A 27872-nucleotide genomic window follows, 5' to 3' on the forward strand; every position below is an offset into this window, starting at 1 on the left:
TCTTAAGCAACAAGGATTTACTGTAGAACAAAGGGAATTATACCCATTATCTTGTAAAAACCTATAATGGAATATAATCTGCAAAAGTACTGAATCACTATGCTGTACACCTGAAACTAACACTATATTGTAAATCAACTATACTTCCATTAATAAAAAGGAAAAAGAAGAAAAAAATTTAAAACAAAAAATATCTACTCATTTAGCAACTTCTAAATATACATTACAGTATTGTTAACTATAATTACCATGCTGTGCATTACATTCCCAGAACTTATTCATCTTTTTTCACAATTTTATTGAGATATAATTGACATATAACATTGTATAAGTTTAAGGTGTACAATATAATGATTTGATGTATGTATATATTATGGAATGATTAGTACAATATGTTTAGTTAACATTCATCACCTCACATAGTTACATTTCTTTTCTTGTGATGAGAAAAGATCTATTCTCTTAGTAACTTTCAAATATATAATACAACATTGTTAACTATAGTCACCATGCTGTACATTACATCCTTAGAATTTATAGATCTTATAACTGGAAATTTGTGCTTTTTCACTGCCCCTCCCCCTGCCCCTGCAATCACCAATCTGTCCTATCTGTTCTCTGTTTCTATGACTTCAGTTTTCTTTTTAGATTACACATATAAGTGAGACACAATATTTGTCTTTGTCTGACTTGTTTCACTTAGCATAATGCCCTCAAGGGCCATCTCATTTTGTTCGTGCATTGTTTTCCTAATTTCCTTTAGGATATATTCTTGTACTTCACTAAACTTCTGTTAAGAGGATTATTCTGAATTCTTTGTGAGTTCATACTCTCCATTTCTTTAGGTTCAGTTATTGGAACTTTATTAGTTTCCTTTGGTTTTATCATGTTTACCTGATTCTTCATGATCCTGGATTCCTTGCGTTGGTATCTACATGTTTCCATTTCCTCTTCTAAGACTTTACAGGTTCACTTTGGCAGGGAAAGAGCTTGACCAGTCAGCTCAGTTTGGGGTACTGGACACGTCAGCTGGTAGAGCCCATGGTTTGCTATCAGGGTCTCTATGTGGGTGAGGTGCTCTGAGGTGTGTGTGTGGAGGGTGCCCCTGGCTGGGCTGTAGAGTCAGTTGGGCCTACTGGCTAGGCTGTGCATTCAAGCGGATTCCTGGTGGTGTCCGTGATTGGGCAGTGCTGTAGGCTGGGCTCTAAGTCTGCCCAGGGTATTGTTCAGGCTCCCTGGTTATGGAAGACCAGAGGCTATACTTGTTGGGAAGGGCTGCTGGCTTAGCTCTTTGCCAGAGTGGGGCTGTAGGATGGGCTCTGTGGTTGCCGGTGTTCTTGGCCATGCTTGCTGGATGGATGGGACTGGAGCCTATGCTCAACAGTTGGGCAGGGCTGCAAATTTGCTTTCCTGCCCTTGCGACACAGTAGAATGGGCTCCACTCCTTGTACAGTCTGTTGACTGGGCACCAAATCAGGTAGAACTGCCTGTTAACCTAAAAAAAGAGGTAAGCTGAGTCAAGCTCATATTACCAGAAATTGAATTTATTTGGGAATAGCAGAGGAATTGCAGTTCGGGAAACATACTGTAGCAAGCTACAGGCAAGTCTATTGAAGGTTTGGGGCAGGCTGTGTTAATGCAGAAGGGGTGTAAAGAGTAGGGGGAGTCCAGTTAGGGTTCAAGCCGCAAATTCATTGGCTTGAGTGACGATGGGGAGAGGTTCTCGGTGGATGTTCATTGGTTAGGAGATAAGTTCTAGATAGTTCTAGTCAGGCATTTAGGGGAAACCACTGTTTCATTTCTTGTTTCATTTTCCTGTGAGATTCTCCATTTCATATCTCCATTCCATTTTAGATTGAAATCCCTTTGCACATTGGATGAGCTCCCTGACCAGACGGGGCCACCAAGTTGGCTCTGCAGATGGGCAGAGCCACTGGCTGAGATTTCTACTCTGGTGCCACTGCAAGCAGGAATGTGGTCCACCAAGATCTGATTGATGTAAGTCCCGCCCTCCTTCCCCATCTTTATCTGATCCCCACGGCTGAATCCTGCAGATTACCCCAGTAATTCCTGGGAGGTGAGACCCGAATGGCCCTCCTGGGAAGTGTCCTGCAGTGCTGGGGGAGCTGGGTGTCTAACTTGGTCTCTCATTTTCCCCTGGAGAAACAGTAAGCTGACGGGGGCCCTCTCAGTTTGGCACTGTGCCAGCCGAGGAGCCGTGATGCGGTCAGAGTGTAGCCTCTCTTCTCACCTTTTTAGTGCTGTCCTTCTTGGCCTCTGTGCTCCAGGCGGGTGCTTCAGCCCCACCCCTGGGTTCTGGGATTTTCACAATGGTGTTTTTGTCTACGCATAATTGCTAGTTCTTCTTGTGGGAGGAACCAAAGTCAGGATCAATCGATAGCACCATCTTGATGATGTCACCAAAACTTGTTTTGAAAAGACACTGTCAAATAAAGGGAAAAATAATCCACAGGCCGAGGGAAAATATTTTTGAAACTGACAGCTGATAAAGAAATTGTATCCAGAATAGAGAAAAACTTTTACAACCCAGTAATAAGATAACTCAGTTTTTTAAAAAAATGGGCTAAGGTATGAATAGACGTTTAATCAAGGAACATATACAAATGGTAAATATGCACATGAGAAGAGGCTCAACATCATTAGGCATCAGGGAAGTACAGTGAAGGGCCACTGCCCACTTAGTGGAATGACTAAAATTAAAAAGTCTATAATAATAGCAAGAGTTCGTGAGGATGAGAAGCAACTGTAACGTTCATGCGTTGCTGTGGGAATGCAAAATGGTGCAGCCATTTTAGAAAACATTTCGGCAGTTTCTTATAAATTTAAATATCCACTTAACATCCTGTCTGGCAGTACTACTCCTACATATTTATCCAAGAGTAAAAACAAAACAAACCCCCAAAACCCCATATTCACACAATGATTTGTACCCAAATGTTAAGAGGAACATAATCTATAATGGCCATACGTAGAAACACTCCAAATGTCCATCAATTGGTGAATGGATAAGCAAATTATGATATCCATCCAACGGAATGTTACTCAACAATAATGTGGGGCAGGACACCATGTACCAGTAATCACTGCCAGGGTAGGACTGCAACTACTTGGAGGACAGGAAAGATCATCACAATGCCAGCTCCCAGGAATAGAAGTCCAAACACTTTCCCCCACTATAACTTGGTATCAGAGTTGCCGGGGAAAACACAGCACAGTCAAACACTGGATGGAACAGTGCTTTCACTCACATAGAGAAGAGACAGCAAGATCAGCTCCAGTGTGTGTCCATCTCTAATGGCTAGCAGATGCCCCTGGCAGCTGACCAGGGAAATTGGCCTGTGTGCACCCCTCTTGTACTGCAGCAGCAGGACACTGACTGACCTCTTCTGTGTGGAGTCTGAAATACTGAAACCTGGGGCCATGCTTGAGAGCCATTGACATACATGCTTAAGCAGAACAAAGGAACACTCATTCAGCATGAGACAGTGACAGCAGTCAGCCTGGCACAGGCTGTGTGGGCTCCTTATCTCTTGGTAAGGAGGTTTTCCAGGCCTAAGGCCCATTTTTGTGTGACCGAGCAGAGGTTGAAAGACTGCATGTGTGAGACTGACTTTCCTAACAAATAAAAAGGAACAGGTGAATATCAAAGCTCAGTAAAATAAGCCAAGACCCAAAGACTATATTCTGCGTAATTTCCATTATAGGGGATTGGGGTAGGAGATTGACTGTGAAGGAGCATGAGGGAACATTTTGAGGTGGTGAAAACATTCTATATCTGTATGTGATAGTTTTTTAAGATTATGTATTTTTCAAAATTCATCGAATGTACGCTTACACTATGGATACAGCAGTCAGTAATATAGGTAAGGGGCTTGCCCTCATGAAGCTTATATCCTCTCTGTACTTACCTATGCATCGCCTCAAACTAATAGAGAATTTTATTAATTTATGCTGATCATTGGCCAAAACCTACTTGTTAGGAGGCTTCTTTTAGGCTGTAGGACCCGTGTCTGTAGCAGCTGTTCCAAATCCCATGGTAGTGCCCGTGGTGGCTACCATAAGTGTATTAGTTTGCTGCGGCTGCCATAACAAAATACTGTAGGCTGGGCTGAAACAACAGAAATTGATTTTCTCACAGTTCTGTAGGCTAGAGCTCTAAGATCTAGGTGTTGTCAGGTTTGGTTTCTTCTGAGGCCTCTCTTCTCAGCTTGCAGATGGCTGCCTTCTCACTGTGTTTTCACATGATCTTTCCTCTGTGTGCATATACCTGTGGTGCCTCTGTGTGTGTCCACATTTTCTCTCATAAGGACACCAGTCGAGTTGAAGAAGTCCCATCCATATGACCTCATTTTAACCTAATTACGCCGTTAAAGGTCTTATCTCCAAATGCAGTCTCATCCTTGGGGGTTAGGGGTTCCATGTAAAGATCTTGGAAGAACACAATGTAGCCCACAACACATGGTGTCATGCTTTTCCAGGCACCCCTGCCATGCATCTGCTGAGCATCCTAAGCACTACTTGTTAAGTTCTTGAGAAATGAATCACAAGGTGATTTGGAGAAAAAGTCTCATGTACTTTACATCATTTAGAATGTTGCAAGGACAATAAACAGGGATTACAAAGAAGCACCAGTCTCCAAAGCACCAGGCACCAAAACCCAACCTGAGGAGTCCCCTTTTATAGGTCTCATGGGCCCCCTCCTGGGGATTCCACATATTTTCCTTTGAGCTTTCTTCAAGCAGGGGATATACACAGCAGGTAACCTCTGGGGGTGTATCCTGATTTTCACCTGTTATTCCTTTTTCTATAAGTAACTTTTAGTATCTTAAAAGCGTGGCTTTTGAATAGCACTAAAAGGAATGTGGGCCCCCCTATATCTTGAGTGTCTAGCTCCATATCCGTCCAATTATGGTTCCTGGAGGTATCTTCTCTTCGAATTGGCTGTAAGCTTCTTAAGGGCAGTGGTTACTCCTGTTATGTTTCTTGGTACCTGTTGTAGTAGTACCAAGCTTAGTACCATGACTGTAGTAGAGACTAAATAACTATCTGTTTAATAGATATTTTACAGATGAAGTTGAGAGACTCTCAAAGGCATGAAATATGTTTCTCAGCATCCCCCTTACTACATGGTCCTCAGTGAGAGTTTGAGGTGGAAGAGAAGGAGAAGTACCAGAGGCAGTTGAGGGTAGATATGAAGGCAGACAGAGGTTCCAGCTGCTTCTAGATGAGCTTGAGAATTATCACATTGGTCGTGCATACTGTGTGCGGGCTTCTCATTGAGGTGGCTTCTCTTGTTGCAGAGCACAGGCTCTAGGTGCATGGGCTTCAGTAGTTGTGGCACGTGGGCTCAGTAGTTGTGGCTCGTGGGCTGTAGAGCGCAGGCTCGGTAGTTGTGGCACACGGGCTTAGTTGCTCTGCGGCATGTGGGATCTTCCCAGACCAGGGCTCGAACCCTTGTCCCCTGCATTGACAGGTGGATTCCAGACCAGGGCTCGAACCCTTGTCCCCTGCATTGACAGGCAGATTCTTAACCACTAAGCCACCAGTGAAGTCCCCAAAGTGAACTCTTGAGACTCACCTGTTGACTGTGAGCAGACTGGGTGAGTTTGTGTGAGGAGCTTCCCAGAGGCTCACCAGATTGTTAGCAGCTTTTGGTTCATCTCTTGAAAACCATCCACATTAGTACTTCAGGCTGGGGTAGTTGGTGGCAATTTTCCTGACTTCTCTCCCAAGTCTTCCAACTTTGGTAAAGCTCTAATTCTCGTGCAGACCTGTCCTATCTGGAATACGAGGAGGGGCTTCGGCTTTCCCCTTTGAAGTCCGGTTGGTACACAAGACCACTCAACTGAGCAGAATTATAAACTGCTCCAGTCAGAGAACGATAGAATTAGAAGAAAACTTAGAGATCTCTAAGTACATTTCTTGTTTTACAAATGAGGAAACAGGGCTCAAGTAATGTAGTGATATGTAAGAGAGAAGTAGAATTGTACTAAGAATATGATTTCAATCCAATGCTTTTCTATTTTTATCATACTATATTTGCCTTTAGAAATGCATAAAAATAAAGAGGGATTTTTAAAATTTAGGCAATTACTTAAGCATTTATTTATTTTATGAATGTGAGATATTCTTTCTTTATAGATATCTCTATCTTTGTCTATCTACCTATCTATCTATCTACCTACTTACCTACCTATTGGGAGAGAGATCAGCGAGAGCACCAGAAAGCATTTGTTGGAATCCAAGGTTGAAGTATGTCTGTGAAGAGAAGATTGTTCAAGTTTCTTAGGACAATTTAGAGAAGAAGCAGCTAAATAGAGAAGCAGGGCAGCCTGGAAATGAAAGGGCCATATTAAATAATCTTCCAAAGCTCAGGATAGATCAAAATAATAATGAAAAAGAATATGGAATAAAGTTTAATTAACTCAGATACCTTATGATGATGAAAGTGAGGAAATTACCAGGATGTCCTATGTTGGGGGACTGATTAAATAAGTAACAGTACATGTTACGATAGGATTTTGTACATCTATTAAAATGAGCTTAATAATGATTTAAAAATAATATTAGAAAATATTATTGACATAGTGATGACTGGAACACAAAAAGGATTCAGAATTATCAATAAACTGTCACCTTGACTCTATTTGATATGTGCAAAGGACAAAGGAAATTTGCCAAAATTATACTAGTCTCTGCTTGGGGAGTGGGATTGTAGGAAAACATTTTTTTGCATTTATTTTCTCTTGCGTAAACTTTCCAAATTTTCTACAATGACCATATTATGTTTATCATCAGAATTAAAATTAGAGGGGAAGAAACTCATGGTTTCAAGAAGTAAAAAATTAATAGCATAGTTAATCAAGGACAAGGTGAAGTTGTTTTCCTGAAGAAAATATCAGCTACATCTTTTTCTCTTCGTGAACTGTTATCATAGTAGAATATTTGCAGTAAAGGCCTAATGCCTGAATGGCTGGGTAACTGGCAGTTTTTAAGAGGTTCTGTCGTGCAGTCAGAGAAGTGCATAGATTCTTTCGTTTGGTGTGACATGTAGCAAATGAGGATGGAGGGCTATTTTCTTAAATGATTCTGGAATGGCTCCTAAGCTTTTTTTTTTTTTTTTAAGTCAAATTTTGAATTTTTTACATACACCATGGGAAATCTTTCAGGTTCTTAGAATGTTCACAAAAAAACATGCTGAGCAAAACAGTCTCTTTGTTAGGAAAAAACATGCTGCTTACCTTCACAAATTCCCTTTTAGCTCCCCAGATATTCATGACCACCACTGAAGCATCTCTTTACAGAATTCCCAAACATCTTTTTGTAGGTCAATAAGCCTCTAGGGTTGATATTTGACTTTGATTCATTTTGTAGAAATGTTCAAAAGGATGGAGCCAGTGCCTCCCATTTCTCTTATTATGTGGCTTGTTGACATTTGAATTTTCAAAATATCAAGGATTTCTCCAATGTGACTCATTTGAATCAGTTGCTTTTTCCCCCTCTGAATGATGGGCTGCTGATTCAGAACTATGTGATAAAATTAGAAGTACGAATATTTCATTCAGTCTACTTTTAAAAATCTGTTCTTTCATTTTTGGTATCAATTGGCAAACTAATTTGATTATTCAATTTGGTACAGAACTTTTATTTGTATTTTAATTTTATTCTTATGAACAAATAGCCTGAAGCACATTGATAAAATCTGTATTGGAAATGGCACCATTCTGGGACTCTGGCTATCTAGGTCATATATTATCTCTATCACTAACTTCCTAGGTAGGCTGGGCTCTAAGCTGTTGGCTCTTGGTTTTAGTACTTGTAATATGAGAGGCGTTGGACTGTATATCAGTCAGGATAGGCTAAGTTATGCTGCAGTAATAAAGAACACCCATATTACAAGGCTTGAAACAATCAGAATTTATATCTTGCTTCTCCTATTGGTAACCATCATGAGTCATCTGGGATCGCTGCTTCCAAGTCATCATCACCCTCAGGCTGACAGAGCGGCCATTACCGGAAACGTTGGTGAGGCCATGGCAGAAGAAAAAGAGAAGATGGCAGAGCATGCACTGGCTTCTAAAGCCTTTGCCCAGAAATGACACATGTCACTTTCTTACATGTTATATTGGCCAAAGCTAGTCTTCTGGCTAAGCCTGACTTCAAAGAAGGGAAATTCGATATTGGTAAAACAATGCAGTCTATTGGTAATCTATAAAGGTCCTTTAATTTCTAGTAGCCTGTTTCTAAAGTGCATTGAGGGACTTCCCTGGCGGTCCAGTGGTTAGGACTTCACCTTCCAGTGTGTGGGGTGGGGGGATGGGTTCAATCCCTGGTCGGGGAGCTGAGATCCCACATGCCTTGCGATCAAAAAGCCAAAACATAGGGCTTCCCTGGTGGCACAGTGGTTGAGAGTCCGCCTGCCGATGCAGGGGACATGGGTTCGTGCCCCGGTCCGTGAGGATCCCACGTGCTGTGGAGTGGCTGGGCCCGTGAGCCATGGCCTCTGAGTCTGCGCGTCCGGAGCCTGTGCTCCGCAACGGGAGAGGCCACAACAGTGAGAGGCCCACGTACTGCACAAAAAAAAAAAAAAAAAAAGCCAAAACATAAAACAGAAACAGTATTGTAACAAATTCAATAAAGACTTTAAAAATGGTCCACATCAAAAAAAAAAGAATCTTAAAAAAAAAAAAAGTACATTGAGAGTGGTTATGACAAACATTTGCCTTGAGAACAAATATGTGCTTTGCAGCAAAGATGGATGATATTTTGGGGGAAATTTTTATTGAGATGATTGTAGATTCACATGTAAGTATGAGAAATAATACAGAGAGATCTGTGCACACGTTACCAGTTTCCCCTAATGTTAACATTGCAAAACTGTACTGTGCTGTCACGACCAGGATACTGACACTGACACTTATCCATCTATTTTATTCCGATTTTCTGCTTTCACTTGAACTCATGTTTGTGAATGTGTATTTAGTTCTCTGCAGTTTTATCAGACGCGTAGGTTCAGGTGTCCTCCACCACAGAGTACTGATCAGTTTCAACATCACAAGAAACCTTCATGTTGACTTTTTATAACCACACCCATCTCTTCCTACCATTATTACCGTTACCACTTGTGTTCTCCATTTCAAAATTTTGTGATTTCAAAAATGCTATATAGGGCTTCCCTGGTGGCGCAGTGGTTGAGAGTCCGCCTGCCGATGCAGGGGACGCGGGTTCGTGCCCCGGTCCGGGAGGATCCCACATACCGCGGAGCGGCTGGGCCCGTGAGCCATGGCCGCTGAGCCTGTGCGTCCGGAGCCTGTGCTCCGCAACGGGAGAGGCCACAACAGTGAGAGGCCCGTGTACCACCCACACACAAAAAATGCTGTATAAATGGAATTATACAGTATGTAACCTTCGGGGATTGGCTTTTTTCATTTAACATAATCTCCTGGAGATTCATCCACATTGTATGCATCGATAGTTCCCTTTTATTGCTGTGTAGTGTTCACGGTATGTCTCTATCTCAGTTTAACAACTGCCTGTTGAAGGATATCTGGGCTATTTCCAGTTTTTGGCTAATATGAATAAAGCTCCTTTGAGTATTTTTGTATAGGGTTTGTGTGAAAATAAGTTTTCATTTCTCTGAGATAAATACTCAAGAGTGAAGTTTCTGTGTAAAATGATAATTGCGTGTTTAGTTTCATAAGAAGCTGCCAAACTGTTTTCTAGGATAGCTATACCGTTTTACACTCCCACCAGCAATATATAAAAGATACACCAAATGCTTGCCCGCATCTGGGACTGTCATTATTCTTTATTCATCAGCCATTCTGATAAATGTGTAGTGATTATCTCATTGTGGTTTTAATTTACATTTCTTTGATAGCTAATGATTTAAAAAATCTTTCCAAGTTCTTATTTACCATTTGCATATCTACATTTGTGAAGTATCTGTTTAAGTCTTTTGCCTATTCTTTTTGTTTTAATATTTATTTTTATTTATTTATTTATTTTGGTGTGTCAGGTCTTAATTGTGGCATGCAGGATCTTCATTGCGGCATGTAGACCTCTTAGTTGCAGCATGTGGACTTCTTAGTTGAGGCATGTGACTTCTTAGTTGTGGCATGCATGCGGGATCTTGTTCCCCAACCAGGGATTGAACCTGGGCCCCCTGCATTGGGAGCACAGAGTCCTATCCACTGGACCACCAGGGAAGTCCAATTTGCTCGTTCTTTATTGGATTTTTTCTTACTACTGAGTTTTGAGAGTTCTTTGAATATTCTAGATACAAGTTTTTTGTCAGATATATGATTCACAAATACATTTTCCCAATCTATTGCTTGTCTTTTAATTCTCATTGCAGTCTTTTGCAGAACAAAAATTTTAATTTTGATGACACCCAGTTTATCATTTTTTCCCTTTTGTGGATTATGCTCTTGGTGTCATCTAAGAAACCTTTGCCTATCCCTACATCTTGAAGATTATCTCCTCTTTTCTAAGGAGTCTGACTGCAGGACAAAAATCCTATGTGTGGTCTTTCAGGCCCAACCATAGACAGTTACAGGGTTGTGACTGGAAGTCTGCATGAGGGCGGGGAGGTTGCCCACCCCACACCAGCTGGCACACAGCCAGTGCACTGTAGTTTTCTTGAAGGAGTTGCTGTCAAGGCCCCCACTAGTAAGCCATGCTTGTGTGCATATCTGCATTCCTAGCCCAGTCACCTCGAGTCAGAGACCTCTTTATTGGGAAGCTTGGCTGAGACACTTCCCAAGCACCTCTGCTGAGACCTCTTTATTGAGGTCCTTGGCTGAATTACATTTCTCCACTTTGCCTCAGTACCTTTCCGCTCCTAGCCTTTCCCCAGCCCATGAATCCATAAAGAGGCAGGAACCTTTTGTTGAGGGCTCCTGAGCAGTGACACAACGTTCTCAGGCTGTGCTGGATCCACCTGACCCTCACCTTGGGCCATTTTGGGGGGGAAATATGTAACACTAGGGAGCCAGCACCTCTTGATTGCACTGTCACATTAAGTTAATAAAAGTTTGATTTTTACTTTTGGTTTGGCACATTGTCCTAATTGAGCACCTCAATGCCTGATTGCTTGACATTTCTTTTTTTTTTAAAGATCACACTATTAGTATTTACATTTAATTGCATGATTCTTGAGTTGTTTTGTATAAGGTGTGACATTTAGGTGGAGTTTCTTTTGTGTGTGTGTGTGTGTGCACCTATGAATATCCAATTGCCCCAGCACCACATTTTATAAAGTCTGTTCTTCCTCCATTGAATTGCTTTTGTACCTATGTGAAAAATCAGTTGAGCATATTTGTTACTTGTGTGGGTCTATTTCTGGTTTTCTATTTTGTTTAGTTGATCTGTGTGTATATCCTTCTGCCAATACCACACTGTCTTGATAACTTGTAGCTATATACTTGTAGCCTTAATATCAGGTAAAGTGATTCCTTTCACTTTATTCTTTGTCAAGATTATTTTAACTATTCTAGTACCTGTGTTCTTTTTGCATATTAGAATAAGCTTGTCTCTGTTTACCAAAGAAAACCTTACTAGGGTTTTGATATGAATTGTATTAAGCATATAGATCACTTTGGTGGAGAACTGATAGCTTTATGTTGAATCTTCCAATTCATGAATATTGTATGTCTCTCCATTTATTTAGGTCTTCTTTGATTTCTTTCATAAGCATTTTGTAATTTTCTGCAAACAGATCCTATACATGTTTTGTTAACTCTGTACCTAGAGATATCATTTTCTTCAGAGTGACTGTAAATTGTATTGTTCTAAAATTTTGTATTCCATATGTTCATTGTTAGTGTTTAAAAATGCAATTGGGGCTTCCCTGGTGGCGCAGTGGTTGAGAGTCTGCCTGCCGATGCAAGGGACACGGGTTCGTGCCCCGGTCTGGGAAGATCCCACATGCCGTGGAGCGGCTGGGCCCGAGGGCCATGGCCGCTGAGCCTGCGCGTCCGGAGCCTGTGCCCCGCAGCGGGAGAGGCCACAACAGTGAGAGGCCCGCGTACCGCAAAAAAAAAAAAAAAAAAAAAAAAAATTGCAATTAATTTTTGTGTGTTGACCTTGTATCATTCAACCTTGAGAATTTTAGAAGGTTTTTTGGTTAATTTCTTGAGATTTTCTATGTAGACAAGCATGTCATCTGTCAAAAGAGAATGTTTATGTTTTATTCCTTCCTTTCCATTCTGCATGCCATTTATTTCTTTTTCTTACTGCACTGGATGAAACTTCTAGTATTATGTTGAAAAAGAGTGGTGAGAATGAACCTTCTTGCCTTATTCCTGATTTTGGGGAGAAAGATACAAATTTTACCATTAAGTCTGACATTAGTGTAGGTTTTTGAAGATGCTCTTTATCAAATTAAGATAATTGCCCTCTATTCCTAAATTGCTGAGTCTTGTTTTTACTGTGAATGGTTGTTGGATTTTGTCAAATGATTTTTTTCTGTATCCGTTAATGTGTTAATGTGATTTTTCTTCTTTAGTCTGTTGATGCAGTAGATTACATTGATTTTTTTAAAAAATTAATTAATTAATTAATTTTTGGCTGCCTTGGGTCTTTGTTGCTGCGTGAGGGCTTTCTCTAGCTGCGGCAAGCGGAGGCTACTCTTTGTTGTGGTGCGCGGGCTTCTTATCGCAGTGGCCTCTCTTGTTGTGGAGCATGAGCTCTGGGCGTGTGGGCTTCAATAGTTGTGGCACGTGGAATCAGTAGTTGTGGCTCACAGGCTCTAGAGTGCAGGCTCAGTAGTTGTGGCACACGGGCTTAGCTGCTCCACAGCATGTGGGATCTTCCCGGATCAGGGATCGAACCCGTGTACCTTGCATTGGCAGGCGGATTAGCCACTGTGCCACCAGGGACAATTCAAAAACATTGATTTTGAATGTTGAGCCAACCTTACATAGCAATAAGTCCTACTTGGTTGTGGTGTATAAATATTGCTGTATGTTGTTTGGAATTGATTTACTGATCTTTATTGAAGATTTTTGCTTCTAAGTTGATGAGAACCATTGGTCTATAGTTTTCTTTTTTTTTCTTTTTTATTGTCTTTTTTTTTTATTTAAACTGTCTTGGTTTGGTATACTGGCCTAATAAAGTGAGTTTGTAAGTGTTCCCTACTCTTCTATTTTCTGGAATAGGCTGTGTAAAATTGATGTTAATTCTTTAAATGTTTGGTAGAATTCTGCAGTGAAATCATCTGGGCCTGGAGATTTTTTTGTTGGGAGCTTTTAAATTACAGATTTAATTTTTTTAATGAAAATAGATCTATTCATAATAGATAGTTCATCTTGATTGAGTTTTGGTAGTTTGTGGGTTTCAAGGAATTGGTCAGTATCTTTTAATTTGTAGAATGTATGAGCATAAAGTTGTTTGTTGTATTTCCTTATCTTTTTAACGTCTGTTGGATCTGTAGTGATATCCTCAGTTTAATTCCTGATATTGGTTATTTGGGTCTTCTCTCTTTTTTTCAGTCTTTCTAGAAGTTTACCAACTTACTGATTTTTTTCAGAGAACCAGCTTTTTGTTTCATTGATTTTCTCAATTTTCCTATTTTCAATTTCATTGATTTTTACTCTGATATTATTATCTTTATGGTTTTTTGGGATTATTTACTCTTCTTTTTCCAGTTTTTTGAGGTAGGAACTTAGGTTATAGATTTGAGACTTTCCCCATTTCAAATGTAAGCATTTAGTGATAAAAATATCCCTCTCAGCACTACTTTAGTTGTATCCCACAAATTTTGGTATGTCATACTTTGATTTTCATTCAGTCCAATGTATTTTTCACTTTTCTTGAGATTTCCTCTGACTCATCAATTATTTAGGAGTTTTCTGTTTAATTTCCATGTGTTAAGAGATTTTCCTATTGTCTTTTATTATTATTGTTTTTTGGTAATTGATTTCTTGTTTGATTCCACTTATATTGAAAAACACACTCTGAATGATTTTAGTTCTTTTAAATTTGCTGAAGTTTGTGCTATAGCCCAGGATATAGTGTATCTTGGTGAATGTTCCATAGGCACTTGAAAGAAAAAGATTTACTCAGCTGATAGTGCTGGAATGTTCTATGTAAGTCAATTAGAACCTCTTAGTTGATTGTGTTGTACAGATCTTTTAAATTCTTTCTGCTTCTCTCTCTTGTAGTTCTATCACTTGCTGAGAAGAGGGTGTTGAGGTACTCAACTGTAATTGTAGATTTGTCATTAGGTCACTGCCTTCTTTGTCTCTAAGTAATTTTCTTTTCTCTGAAGCCTACTTTATCACATTTTAACATAGCTATTCCTGCTTAACATTTTTTTAAATTAATGTTTCCATGGCATACCATTTAACTTCCTTTTACAAACTACCTACGTTATTGAATTTAAAATGAGTTTCTTGTAAATAGCATATGGTTGGGTCATTTCCTTTTTTTTTTTTTTTAAGGGGTGCTGCATGGCATGTGGGATCTTAGTTTCCTGACCAGGGATCTAACCCATGCCCCCTGCATTTGAAGCATGGAGTCTTAACCACTGGACCACCAGGGAAGTCCCTGAGTCATTTCTTGGCACATTCTTGAGGGAGGTGTGAAGGGACGGTGGAGGGGTCTGGCCACTTTTTGCTGTCAGGGCTCCTGATCATCCCAGCGGTGTTGGGCTTGCAGGATGTTTTCACAGGGCCAATCATGGGGAGGAATAAGCCTTACTAGGTTGGGGGTTGGTAAACACAGGTCTGGGTTGCCTTCTTCTCTTGGGTGGCTGTCCAGCTGCTGTGTTTTTCCTCCAGTTAGGATCCACATAAGTTACTTTCTCCTCACCACCTTTTAGAATTCTCCTTTGGTTGCCTTTTATGTTATTTCCAGGATTCATATCTCAGCAGGGAGAAGCAGGGGGAAATGAGTCAATACCATCTTGTACAGACTGAAAGTCAATATACTTTCTATGTCAAATTACTAGATTATAAATTCATTGAATGTAAGACCTGCCTTATACTTCTCAGTATCTTTCACAGTTCATAGTACAGTTTTTTGTATATTATAGCTTTTCCATAAATATTTGCAATTTTAAGTTGGAATGTTTACAATTGTGAACTTTAGGTTATTTCTAGACCCAATAACTGGGTTTAAATGTCCATTTGTAATTGTTTTTATACTGAATAACAATCTTCCTTAGTGATTATTAAGTGAATGCTCCTGTGTCATTTTGGCAAAACTTATAGTGCTGTCACCATCTTTGGGACATTGCTCATCCTACATTTCTTTCAGGATTTCTGTATGTTGGATCTAGTGACTACAACTTAAGGACTTTTCAAATTATTTGTAGATCCTGTAAACAAAGATCGTAATGGTAAACTGTTAACATGGAAACAGGATCCCGTTAAACTAAATTTACGTTCTGAAATAGATGAAATATTTATTTCAAAGTCAGCTATAGTAAGACAGAGGAAAAGGTCTAGAGATTTTGAAAGTAAGACATAAGAACTTGTTTTTTAAAAACATTGTTTTCCACTAAAAGGAGATTAGCATGTGATTTGGTTTAACATCATTGAATGCACTTGGCTTGATCCCTGCTGGAGCTGAGTGACATACACTGGTTTGCTTTTCCGGCTTTACCTCACAAATGATAACTTGTCACATATAATTACCTTTTCTGTAGCAATTTCAATAGTTCATTTGCCTGTCGCGTTTCAGAGAACTCTAAACCTTTCTTCATGTATCTTTTAAGTGGGCCGAAATGCTCCTCCCCCATTCCATCCTGTGCAGCTAGTATATAGTAAAATACTCGCTTATTATGATCAGTGGCTATATATTCCAGGTACCACATTTCTTTCATAAATACATTTCCTTTAAATGATTTAACTTTTGGATCTGCCAAAGTCATTTTGAATGTGGCACTGTTCCAAGTGAGTAGGATGAAAAGTCATTTAGAATAAGGAATCTAGGGGTCAGGTTTTTGCTTAACAAGAATGTCAGTTACTGAGATGACCAGAATGCTCAGATGAATGGATGTGAAAAGAGAAAATGTATAAAATCGCTCAGAACTCAAATGGAAGCTAACATGGAATATCTGAAGTGGACATGCATTTCTCCTTTCTTCTGTAGCTTTCATCGTCTGTACTGTACAGCCTAGCACTTGATTGTATTTTGTTTTCTAGTGTTTATTATCTCCTTTGGTTAAGTATTATTTTACTTGACATTATATCCAAGCTGCTTATAAATCAGAATTAAGTCTCATAATTTATCTGCTTTCTCCTTTCTCCCTTCAACTCTTCCTTTTGATAAGATCTTGTATTTCAGACTTTCTGGCCAGCAATAATTTTAAAGGTTCTACCATGCTGTCCCACAAACCATCAACATGTCTCAAAATTCCAACACCCCAGTGTTTAAACTAGATCCAACAAACTGGATCTCATAATTGAAGTAAAACTGCAATTCTTTGGCAAAATGAACTGTATTCATATTTGTGTTTTCTGCTCTGCTTATGGAGCTAACAATAGATAATCATGCTGATATTGAAGGCAATGGCCAGAGTGATGTATTTTATTTATTTTATTTTTATTTTATTTATTTATTTATTTAGTTTTTGCAGTACGGGGGCCTCTCACTGTTGTGGCCTCTCCTGTTGCGGAGCACAGGCTCCGGATGCGCAGGCTCAGCGGCCATGGCTCACGGGCCCAGCCGCTCCGTGACATGTGGGATCTTACCGGACTGGGGCGCGAACCCGTGTCCCCTGCATCGGCAGGCGGACTCTCAACCACTGCGCCACCAGGGAAGCCCTATTTTAGATCAATTTTTGATTCAGAAAATACATTCTTCTATCCACAGTTCCTAGTTCAGTACCTGGTTACCTTATAGGATGTTAGGGGATGAAATATCATATTTATCACGGTTTCCATTGTTGCTGAAACCTAGGGGAGAGGAAAGAAGGAGATAATTTCACCAGTAGTATATTCAAATTTATATTATAATCTTAAAAATAATTTTCTATATCTGTTGACTTTAAGTGTGGGAAATGAATATCTTTAAGAGTGGGTGTGATAAATTCTGTTTTGTTGTTGTGTCTTTGGAGAGATCTCTTAGGTAAGTGGAAATATATTTTAATGCTGTTTTCCCTGGGTGAGTAAGTGACATTCTCTCATGAAACAATAATCTATTAGAACAGAAAGGAATCATCAGGACTATCTAGTTTAAAGATCTGTATTTACAATTTTCAATTTTAGTAATGGAACCATTTTTCAAACAAGGGAGAGGATCCTGAGGACCTAGTGTGAGAATTCTTCTGGACTTAGGTGTACTTGAAGCTGGTACCATGCTAGCCCTTCTTAATTATGTGTATTACAGATCCCCTCATTTGCTTGAGTTTCTGGCTCTTGTAAACAAACAAAACAAAACAAAAAAACAAAAAAGAATTCTTGACAAATGTAATAAGTTTATTTATAGTAAAATTGAGAGTGAAAAATTATAAAGTATCTTAAGGCTTATTCTATCAAATTTCACCCAAAGTCTGTGATAGTTACTTTATTTAATATTCAGCGAGTAATTTTTGAGTGCCTACCATATGTCAAGTCCTGAAATTTTAGGCTCTGAAGACAAAAGTACAAACAAGTAGTTCCTATCCTCAAGGAGTGCTTAGAGTCTAGAAGATTTAGCATCAGAAACATACATTAAATTATCTCCTGAAAGCATCCTGAATTTTTTATCATGGAACTGTGCAGACAGCCCATAAACTGTCCTGATTCAGGTCCCATGTACCTTGAGTCTAGCCAGTCATGTTTTACATTTCACAAAAGTATTCGTATTTGAGATATGAATCTTGACTGGAAGAGTTGGACCCACTTTTGGGGAAGGAGGATGAGAGCCTTTGACAGGTGTGTTAGTTTTCTATTGCTGCCATAACAAATAATCACAAACTTAGTGGCTTAAAACAACACAAATGTATTGTTTTACAGTTGTGTAGATGTTCAGCACAGGTCTCACTCAGCTAAAATCAAGGTGTCAGCCAGGCTGTGGTTTTTTTTTTTTTTTGAAGCTTTAGAGGAGGATCTATTGCCTTGCCTTTTCTAGCTTCTAGAGGCCACCCACCAGCCTTAGTTCATGGCCTCCTTCTTCCCATCTTCAAAGTCAGCAAAGGCAGGTCAGGTCATTCTCACATTGCATCACTCTGACTTTCCATAGTCACATCTCTCTCTGACTCTACTCTTCTGCCTCCTTCTTCCACTTTTTTTTCTTTTTCTTTTTTTTAAGACGCACCATGTGGTTGCAGGATCTTAGTTCCCCCAACCAGGGATTGAACCTGGGCCCCCAGCAGTGGAAGCACGGAGTGCTAACAACTGGACCCCCAGGGAATTACACCTCTTTCACTTTTAAGAATCCTTGTAGTTACATTGGGGTCATCTAAATAATCCAGGGTAATCTCCCCATTTTAAGATCCTTAACATTAATCACATCTGCAAAGTCCCTTTTGCCATGTAACATAATATATTCACAGGTTCCAATGTTTAGGGCATGGATATCTTTGGGGGCCATTATTCTGCCTACCACAGTAGATTATATAAGCTTAAAGATAAAGGGGCCTGATATGGCTTGTGATTCACTATTAGAAATTCAGGACCATGTCACCTTCACATTTAGCCATTCCAGCTATAGAGGCTGCTAGTCTTATCACAACATGGAGTAAAAGAATGTTAAGTTGGCTGGTGTTATAATCATTTCTATTATGGTCTAAATGTTTTTGTCCCTGCTCACCCTCCCTCCCTCCAAATTTATATGTTGAAGTCTCAACCCCCAATGTAACTATATTTGGAGGTGGTGCCTTTTTGGAGGTAATTAATTAAATTAGGTCATAAGGGTGAGGTGCTGATCTAATAAGATTAGTGTCCTTATAAGAAGAGACATGAGAGAGTCCTTTATCTCTTTCTCTTTCTCTCTCTCTCTCTTCTCCCTGCTTCTCTCTCTCCCTTCTCCCTGCTTCTCTCTCTCCCTCCCTCCCTCATTCTCTGTCCTATAAGGACACTGTGAGAAGGTGGCCATCTACAAGCCAGGAAGAGAGCTCTCACCAGGAACTGAATTCGTTGGCACCTGATCTGGGACTTCTAGCCTCCAGAACTGGGAGAAAATAAATTTCTGTATTTTAACCTACCTACTCTGTGGTATTTTGTTATGGCAGCCCAAGTGACTAAGACAGACTATGGGCCAAGCAAGATGATTGGCCAGAGACAACCCAGAAACTAACGCCATTACCATAAAACCTGAGACTGCGAGCCACGTTGGCAGAGCAGTTCTCCTGGTTCCCTTACCCTGCCGCTCTCCACCTGGGCACCCCTTCCCAGTAAAGTCTTTTGCTTTTTCAGCACGTGTGTCTCCTCAGACAATTCATTTCTGAGTGTTAGACAAGAGCCCACTCTCAGTCCCTGGAAGGGGTCCCGCTTCCTGCAACAAAATCACCCAGTCTGTGGTGTTTTGTTATGGCAGCCTGAACTAAAACCGTTTCCCAAACTGCTTTATTTCCTTCTTCCTTTTTCACTCACTGGCCTGTCTCCTTGCAGCTTCTGCCCATTTGTCTTTGTCCCAACTTTTATTTAAGAAAATAAAAAAGGACATAAAACATGTTCAAGGCTGGATGAGAATGTAACATTTTGCCCAGAGGAAAATTAAATTGGGAAGCAGCATTCTGCAGGTGCATATTAAGTGAACTGGTGGGGAAAGTATAATTTAGGAGATGGTGAAATTGCATTTGAGTGGAGATGTCATCTCACAGTGCCTGTGTTGATCTAGAGATCATTTTCATTTTAGTTGCTTGCATGTGTCATGTACCAGCACTCCCCACTACATTTCTTTTGGGATCATCAAGAATAGATTACTCAAGAATGATTTGCAGATCAGTGTACAGCTAGGAGAAGGTTCCTGCATTGAACTAAAGACAGGGCAAAAATAAAAATCATGAGCATAATGTTTTTCTTTCATTTTTAATCAGTTGATTTCTCACAATGTATTAGGCAGTAAAACAGGATGTTTAAAACTGGGATTTCAAGACCTCAAAATGTAATAGATTTCAGATATCAAAATGAGCCCTGAGATAGACCATCCTCTTGGAATATCAGAGCAGATGGCCAAAAACTTCATAGAGAACCTCTAACCCTCATTAAGGATTAAAAAAATGTAGACGGTTGTTTTGTCAAGCCCAGGCCTGTGTGCCTGATGCACAGTGAGGCCAAACAAACTGAAATGTTGGAGTGTGGAGCAGAAAAAGGTTTATTGCAGGGCCAAGCAAGGAGAACAGGGAGCCCAGGCTCAAAAGATCCAAACTCCCCAGTGGTTTTCAGGGAAGAGTTTTTAAAGGCAACGTAACAAGTGGTGAGGGCTGCAGGGCACATGACTTTCTTCTGAGTGGTTGGTGGTGAGGTAACAGGGTGGTGTTCCAGAAATCCCAGTCATCAGCCCTCTGGTTCCAACCAGTCTGGAGTCTCAGCATGTAGTTACCATCCTCTACCTGGGTGGGGGCCTTAGTTCCTGCAAAACAGCTCAAGGATTTGCATCAGATTGTTAAGTACATCCCTTGAGGAGGAACTGAGACTCTGTCTTATGGCAGAACAGTTGTTTCTTGACTGATTTTCCTTTGTTTCTGCACTCCTTCACTTCCCTAATTAGCAACTACTTGAATCTGCTGTTTGGAACTCAGGGAAGACCTAGGAAACTAAAGGTTTTTTCTACAAATAGGAAACAGGGGGACATGGAGGGGCTTTTGTACCTGGGAGGGCCCCTCTGGGCCCTGCTCAGTTTCAGTTGGAAATGAGATTTTACAAAGAGAAATACTTTGGAGAAATTACCACTCTATCAACTCTTGCTGAGGAGGCAAGACAGAGAGGTACCCTCTCATTTCAAGTTCAAGGGTGGGAGGTTTCAATGTAACCATTCAGAGAGCTTGATACACATTCCCTAGAGCTGGTGGATGCAGTGACTGATTTCTGACTTGTGCCTGAGAAAGCCAGAAGTCAAGACGCTGGCTGAAGCTTCCTGTGACCTCAGGTAGAGGGCTGGATCTGATCTTGGGTGGCCTCGGCCTGCAGCGGCTTGAAGAAAGATTTCAGTTCCCCGGCCAGAGATTGAAGTCAGGCCATGGCAGTGAGAGTGCTGAATCCTAGGCCACAAGACTACCGGGGACAGTGGCCAGTGACCTGTCAGCTTTGTAGAAATGAATTCCCACAGAGAGATGGAAAGTAGTGAAACAAGTAAAGTGTTTATTAGGAGGAAAAAGGGTATGTGTGGATAGATACACAGGCGGGCTCAGAGAAAGAGTCATGCCCTCGTGGTAGTTTGAATCACATATGGGGCATTTCTTCCAGGTTTCCTTTGGCCAGTCATCTTGCTTTGCCTGGTTCTGAGTCTGAATTTGGTTTATCTCAGGGTCCTCCCACGTGTGTGCACGCATCCCTTAGCCAAGATGGATTCTAGCAAAGAGCCTATGGTTAGGTTGACAATACCTTCTATAGGGTGACACCCCCCCCCTCACATTTTGACCGTCAAGAAGGCTTTCTGTGCATATGAGGTCGGGAAGGTCTCCTTGACTTGGAGAATGAGGAATATGTGGTCTGTTTGTCTCTTATCTGGGCAGTGCTCAGCTTCTCTTCCCTCCTGTTATTGCCTTCATCTTGGACTATCTGTCCACAGGGGACAAACTCCAGCTGCTCAGCCTGGGGCCCATCTATCTCCTGCCTCAAATCTGGAAAGCAACTGCTCTCGTCTCCATTATTGGGCCCATGATTCAAGAGTTCTGGGATCTGAATAGGAAACCCACTTCAGGAGTATCTATTTAATAAGGGATCCTGCTTAAGAGGGTTTTTGCCAGAGGCTGGAGGTGCAATGTTGGGTGAAGGAGCTGAGGGAGGTCAGGAAAGGCCTGCTTATGGAGATGCACTACCCACGTCAAGGGAATTGTGGTGTTGGAGGGTCTGAGCAGAGGAGCCTCTGAAGAACACAGACACATTCTCAGGAAAGGGTCAGCCTCAAATGATTGTCAGGTCCTAAGAGCAGACAATCATCTTTTTTGTCCTTTCTTTTTTCCCTACTATTCTGCATCCTAATCCAGAGGGGTCAGCAACCTTTGGGTGCAAATCCCAGATGGAGAGAGAGAGTTAAGAATCATGCCCCCACTCCTCCAACGACTGGAAAAGTTTAATATCACCTCCCGTTGAAGATTTTGGTATTAGCTGGAACTGAAGCTTTGGGGTTACTGTCATGTTTGTGGAGTAATAATGAAGATTTTATTACTCAGGAGTGACCAGTGATATTCTGTAGCCTGATACATTTTCATGCAGTGGCTGAAGAACGACAGCTACTTCTGAGCAAATTCAAAGGGACAGGGGGGAACAAAATAAAGTTGCTTTTAGGATTATACTCCGTGAATCCTGCTTGTTTGGTGTACCGATGACAGAAGCATGTGATATGCATCTTTCCTTTTTTTTTTAATTTCAATTTTGTATTTTTTGGCTATGCCGCATGGCATGTGGGATCTTAGTTCCCTGACCAGGGATCGAACCTGTGCCCCCTAAGGTGGGAGCGTGGAGCCTTAACCACTGGACCACCAGGGAAGTCCAGTAGCATGTAATATTCATCCCTTGGGACCAATGTACAGAAAATAGACTGAATTCAGATCAATATGCATATCTTCAAAAGAATGAGTCACCTTTTTTTTTCAAATGCCGAACGACAACTTAGAGCTTTTCAATGCCATTAAAATCGTTGGGTCTGACTTCAGATAAATATTTATTTTAGATACAGCAATCAATCTGCCTGCCATGTTCAACTTCCCCTTCTAAACTGCCTTTTCACTTCCCCCTTGCTCAAGAAAACAGCATCAGGCTGTTCTTTGCTGGTAAGAGGCCACTGTAGGAACAAAGGTTGTATCCTTTGTTGTATCCTGCTTCCAGAGGCAGCTTGATACTAGGGTACTCAGAAGTCTACTGTTGGGGTACCTAGTGGCCTTCATCATTGCTTTGTGTGAAGAGCTCTACCAAACAGAGATGGTAACATTTGAGTCCATCAAATCCTTTCTCTTGGAAATTTAAGCTGAGAGACTCAAAAAGAAGTTCTGATGGATATTGGGTGCTGTGTTGAAAGGAGCCCATGATTAACAACCACATCCTTACTGAGGATATTGGAACTGCTATGCAGAGAGAAAGGCATGCTAGTAATGAACCTTGGGGGCCCCTGACTGCCTTGATCCCTTTGGGTGTTCTCATTTTAGTTCCAATTCCACGAACATCCTTACAATAAAAGCTTCCTTTCCTGTAAAAGAAACTTGATGAGTGTCTGTCCTTTGCCAATATAAAAGCTCTGGCTGGAAGAATATGGTAAACTTCACCCAGCAGCACTGAGTTCACTGCACGCTCATTGCAGCCACATCTTCAGTATTTACTTGTATCTCAGCTCCAGTGTGAGGGGCCCTTGTCTTTCTGCTTATTTTAAGGACAACTGACTTCCTAGATGCAACATCTATTATTTCAGTTGGTTCTGAATGTTTATTATTTTCATCATTTAATGTGAGCTGATTGTCTAAATACCTGTGTCTTCACATGGGCCAGCAGACCATATTCTATATACAGGCTTTACATGTGATCATTACATATATTGCTTCAAAGTGGCTCAGATTTTTTTTTTATTATTATTGATCTTATTTGCTGATCTTTTCAGCATCTATATTGAAGATTGAGAAAGAAATGCTAATGGGGTAAAGACATTGTGCTCTAGATTTTGAAAAATTATATTAAGATGGAAATAGATATGTTCCATGTACAGGAGCCTTTGAAGACTTATTGCTTAATAACCCCAATTCTTTTCCTAGCTCCTCTGTGCTTCACCAGTCTCCCTGGTACTAATCTTTAATATTTGGTCTAACCAATATTACCTCTCCCCCAGGATCAACCACTGTTTCCCCAAAGTGGGTTGAGGCTTTGAAGTAATCTCATTTGAAAGGCAGCATTTAATCCTAGTGCCATGTGAGTTCCTGGATTCATTAATCCAGTTCCTTATCAGTGAACTGAGGGTGAACAACATTTTAAGTTCTAGCCAAAGGTTGCCCAGAGGTCTACCTCTACATGGACCCCACCCCCTAAAATACCCTTGCAGTGAAGCTTGTGGAGAAACAGTGGAGCACAGTAGATAGCACGCAGGCCTTGGAGTCATGAGAACTTCCTGAATTCTGTATTCCCCAGTTAGTAGCTCTGTGATCATACTGCCTCAGGGAAAGGGACTTTACCCGGGGAACAGGCAGGAGGCACTAGCTTGACTTTTTATGTAGGGTTTTTCACTAGACAGCAGGGCTCTTCAGTGTCATTCCCTGAATCCATTTTCAGACTGAAAGACGAAGGAAGTTCCATTTAGGGAAATTACACACACACAGGCACATATATCTGGGATCAAAGTTAAAGTACTAATTAACAAGTCTTTTTCTTTTTTGACCAGAAGCTGGTGATCTAGCGTGTATATGGGAACAATAGTAGATTACTTGTTTTGTGCTTGGTTCATGTGGCTTGGTGTGAAACACTGTATTTAAGTTCCTGAGATACTGTGGATACCTGTTAAGGTAGCATTACCTGCTGTAACATAAACCCTCAAGTCTCAGTGACTTAACACAAGAGAAGTTTATTTCTTGCTGACATTAAGCCCTCTCAGAGGGAGCAGGTGTGTGGGTGTATGTGGGTCCTCTGGTCATTCAGGGATACAGGCTCATGGATGCCCTGCCATCTTCTATACAGGGCTTCCATGCTTGCTTTAAGCATGAACATTCAGCCATTCAAGAGGGGGAGAGAGTGGATTCACCTGTGGGAAGGGTTTATGAGCCAGACCTAGACAGAGTGCATATCATTTCTGATAACCTCCATTGCTAGAACTCAGTTACATAATCAAACCTTTCTACAGGTGAGGCTGGGAAAAGTACATTATGTATGTCCCCAGGAAGACTAGAGAAAGGGTTTTGGTGAACATGTAACAATCTCTGTCACAGTCCAAATCTCTGAGAACAAATACAGTTTCATCTTTCTCCATCAGATGGAACCACCTCCTTCCCTCTCCAAAGATCTCATCCATCTCTAAATCCAATTCCCCATTTTCCAGATGAGCCTCCTTATGGGCTGGCAACCCATGAGCTAAAAAGACAAGTTATCTTTTTTGTCTCCCTCCATTCAGTATTCAGTGATGAAGTTGGGACACTTCCACACAATAACACTGTTCACAGTAACACTTCCATTCATAAAAAGGAAGACTAGAAAACATAGCTCACTGGATTAAGCAATGATCAAACCCTTCTTGGCAAGCTCTATGGAATCCTGCTTCTTGGCAGTGGAGGAAGTTCCTTAATTAGATGATGATTCTTCTGGAGGAACATTCTTTCCTTGTCCATTGTTCTCCATAGCTCCTGGCTCCATCATCTAGAAGGTTCTTCCATATCCATTATCTTCCACAGCCACATTTGAAGTAGGTATTGGAGAGATGCCATCCTTGGGGTTGTATAGATTTAGTAGCCTACTTCCTGCTTGTCAAGTTAGGGGACCCAAAGGTTGTGCAAACAATCAGGCAATTTTAGTCTGGTCTTAGTTTTGTCGGCAATAAACTCCCTTAAAAGCAACTTTCATTTGGTTCCTGGTGCCTATAAACACATCTAATGTTCTCTTCTTAAACATAATTATCAATCTTAATATATATATTTTTTTGCTTCCTCACAATTTAATGGTTCTACCACAAGATAAAAGACCTGGGTGGGAAGGCCACACCCTAAATCTGTCGTACCTCAGGGCTGAATCTTAATGGCTCTTTTCCCTCAAATTTATCTTATCTCTTATTATTTGGGATCTAGAAGCAATAGGCTTTGATATACCACCAAGGCTCCAAATTCTTGAACTTTCTCCATTTCCTTTTACGTCCCATTGTAAACAAGCCATCTCTTTAATAACTAGGAAGTAAAAGTCCAATCCCATTAACATTCAGACTCTTTGTAAACCTTTCCCTTACAGCATGAGTTGTCACACTTTTTCTATTAAAGGTCTAGATGTAAATATTTTAGACTCTGTGGACCATATAGTCTTGTCACAGCTACTGAATCCTGCTGTTGTAGTACAAAAAAAGCCTTAGACAATTTGTAAACAAGTGGGTATGGCCGTGTTCCAGTAAATTTATTTTGAGAAGAGGGTCAGATTTTGCCTCTGGGGCATAATTTCCTGACCACCAAGCTAAAGGTTCAGTAGGCATGTGGTTGTTCTTCGTGTTTTCACAGGGGAAATTTTTACTCTGATTATCACTCTTATTCTGTTGCAGGACCACTAAGCCAGTGCCATATACACTAAGTTTTTTGTTAATGCAGCCCTCCACATCCAGTACCAATTAATGTATTATTAAAATAATGCAATTTTTTCCTAGCATATAAACCCACAAAAATCAGCAACTTAACCGATAGAAGCCAAGTCCATCTGGTTTGCTATAAAGGGCTGTTGATGTTGGGGCACACCATTCCGTGTAGACATTCAGGAATCCAGGCTGCTGATGATCCTGTTATCACCAACACAAAGCTTTCAAGGCCACTGTGGGTGGTGACATTCAGCCAATAGAGGAAGAGAAGGAAAATCCTTATGAGAGGATTTTGTGGGCCAGGTATGGAAATATCTCATTGTACTTCTGCTCACATTTCATTGGCTGGAATATGGATATACCTGATTATGAAGAAAGCTGGGAAATGTAGTCCAGCTTTACAGCCAGGAAGAAATAGGCACAAATCTTGGTGCACACTGAATTCTCTGCCACAGTCCCTAAGTGAATATTAATGACTGAGCCTTTCCTCACTAGCTGTGTGAGTTTAGGCTTAGAGCCCATTTCATTTTTCTTACAGTAGACATAAAATCAGAATTAAAAATATAAGGCACATAAAGATGCCTTGTTAGTTTCAAATCACAAGCACTTTACATGCCTGCAAGAATATAGTAAAAACCTGCATAGCCCTCTCCCAGATTTATGTATATTAACGTTATACCATATTTGTGACTCAGATTTATTTTAAGATGTAAACATTACAGATATAGTTTGAAGCCCCCTAAGTACTTCCATTCCTCTTTCTCTTTCCTCACTGTCATGAACCCAGTGTTTATTAATCTTATGTACTGGCATCACTTTTTTTTATCACTTGGAATTCAGTGCCGCTGACTTACTGACTAGTTTAAAATCATAGCCACATCTCTTGTGGGATGAAAGGCATGGTATTATGGCTAAATCATTTCAGGAGTGGAAGGCACAAAATCCTCCCTCAACCCTCACAACTGGTCTCTAGGTCCAGAAGCCTCTTGGGGAAGAGGGAGATACGAAGTTAGAGGTAATCACAGGTCAGACCATGACGGGCCTTATGTGCTAGCTAAAGATTAGATGGGACTTCCCTGGTGGTCTAGTGGTTAAGACTCTGCGCTTCTACTGCAGGGGGTGTGGGTTTAATCCCTGGTTGGGGGACTAAGATCCTGCCTGCATGCTGTGTGACTGTGGCCAAAAAAAAAAAAAAAATTAGAATTTTATCCTCTTGAAAACAATGGGAAATCCCATTCATTATTAAGCATGGTCAAGGTTGTGGTTTAGAAGGATAGTTCTTGTTGCTGTGTGAGGACTGTCCAGAGCTAAGAGAGACCCTTGCCGTAGTGCTGGGGAGAGATAGTATGGGCTTCAACTCAAATGGTGGCCTGTGGAGGAGTGCCTTTTCTTCGCATGGCCCTGGAGGGCTCACAAATTTTCTCTCTTGCTTCTTCAGGAAGGGCTGCATTTCAGTGTGGCATGGAGGGGCCTCAAGCAGAAGCTGCTGCTGCTTCCTAGCATTTTGACCTCGACCT

The 27872-nt window shown here is 40.8% G+C and overlaps 1 non-coding gene across 1 annotated transcript in view; it reads left to right on the plus strand.

The window, feature by feature from the left end:
* The first annotated feature begins 995 nt into the window (after positions 1-995).
* The window catches only part of LOC111179814 (uncharacterized), a 182874-nt gene continuing 155997 nt past the window's right edge, over positions 996-27872 (plus strand). The window contains exon 1 of the transcript XR_016393808.1: positions 996-1998. This is a non-coding gene — a transcript (uncharacterized LOC111179814). The remainder of the gene's footprint in view (positions 1999-27872) is intronic.

The sequence above is a fragment of the Delphinapterus leucas genome, chromosome 7 (genome assembly GCF_059928025.1).
Source record: "Delphinapterus leucas isolate spDelLeu-1000000601 "Yukka" chromosome 7, BTC_Dleu_Yukka2, whole genome shotgun sequence".
NCBI classification, from domain to species: Eukaryota; Metazoa; Chordata; class Mammalia; order Artiodactyla; family Monodontidae; genus Delphinapterus; species Delphinapterus leucas.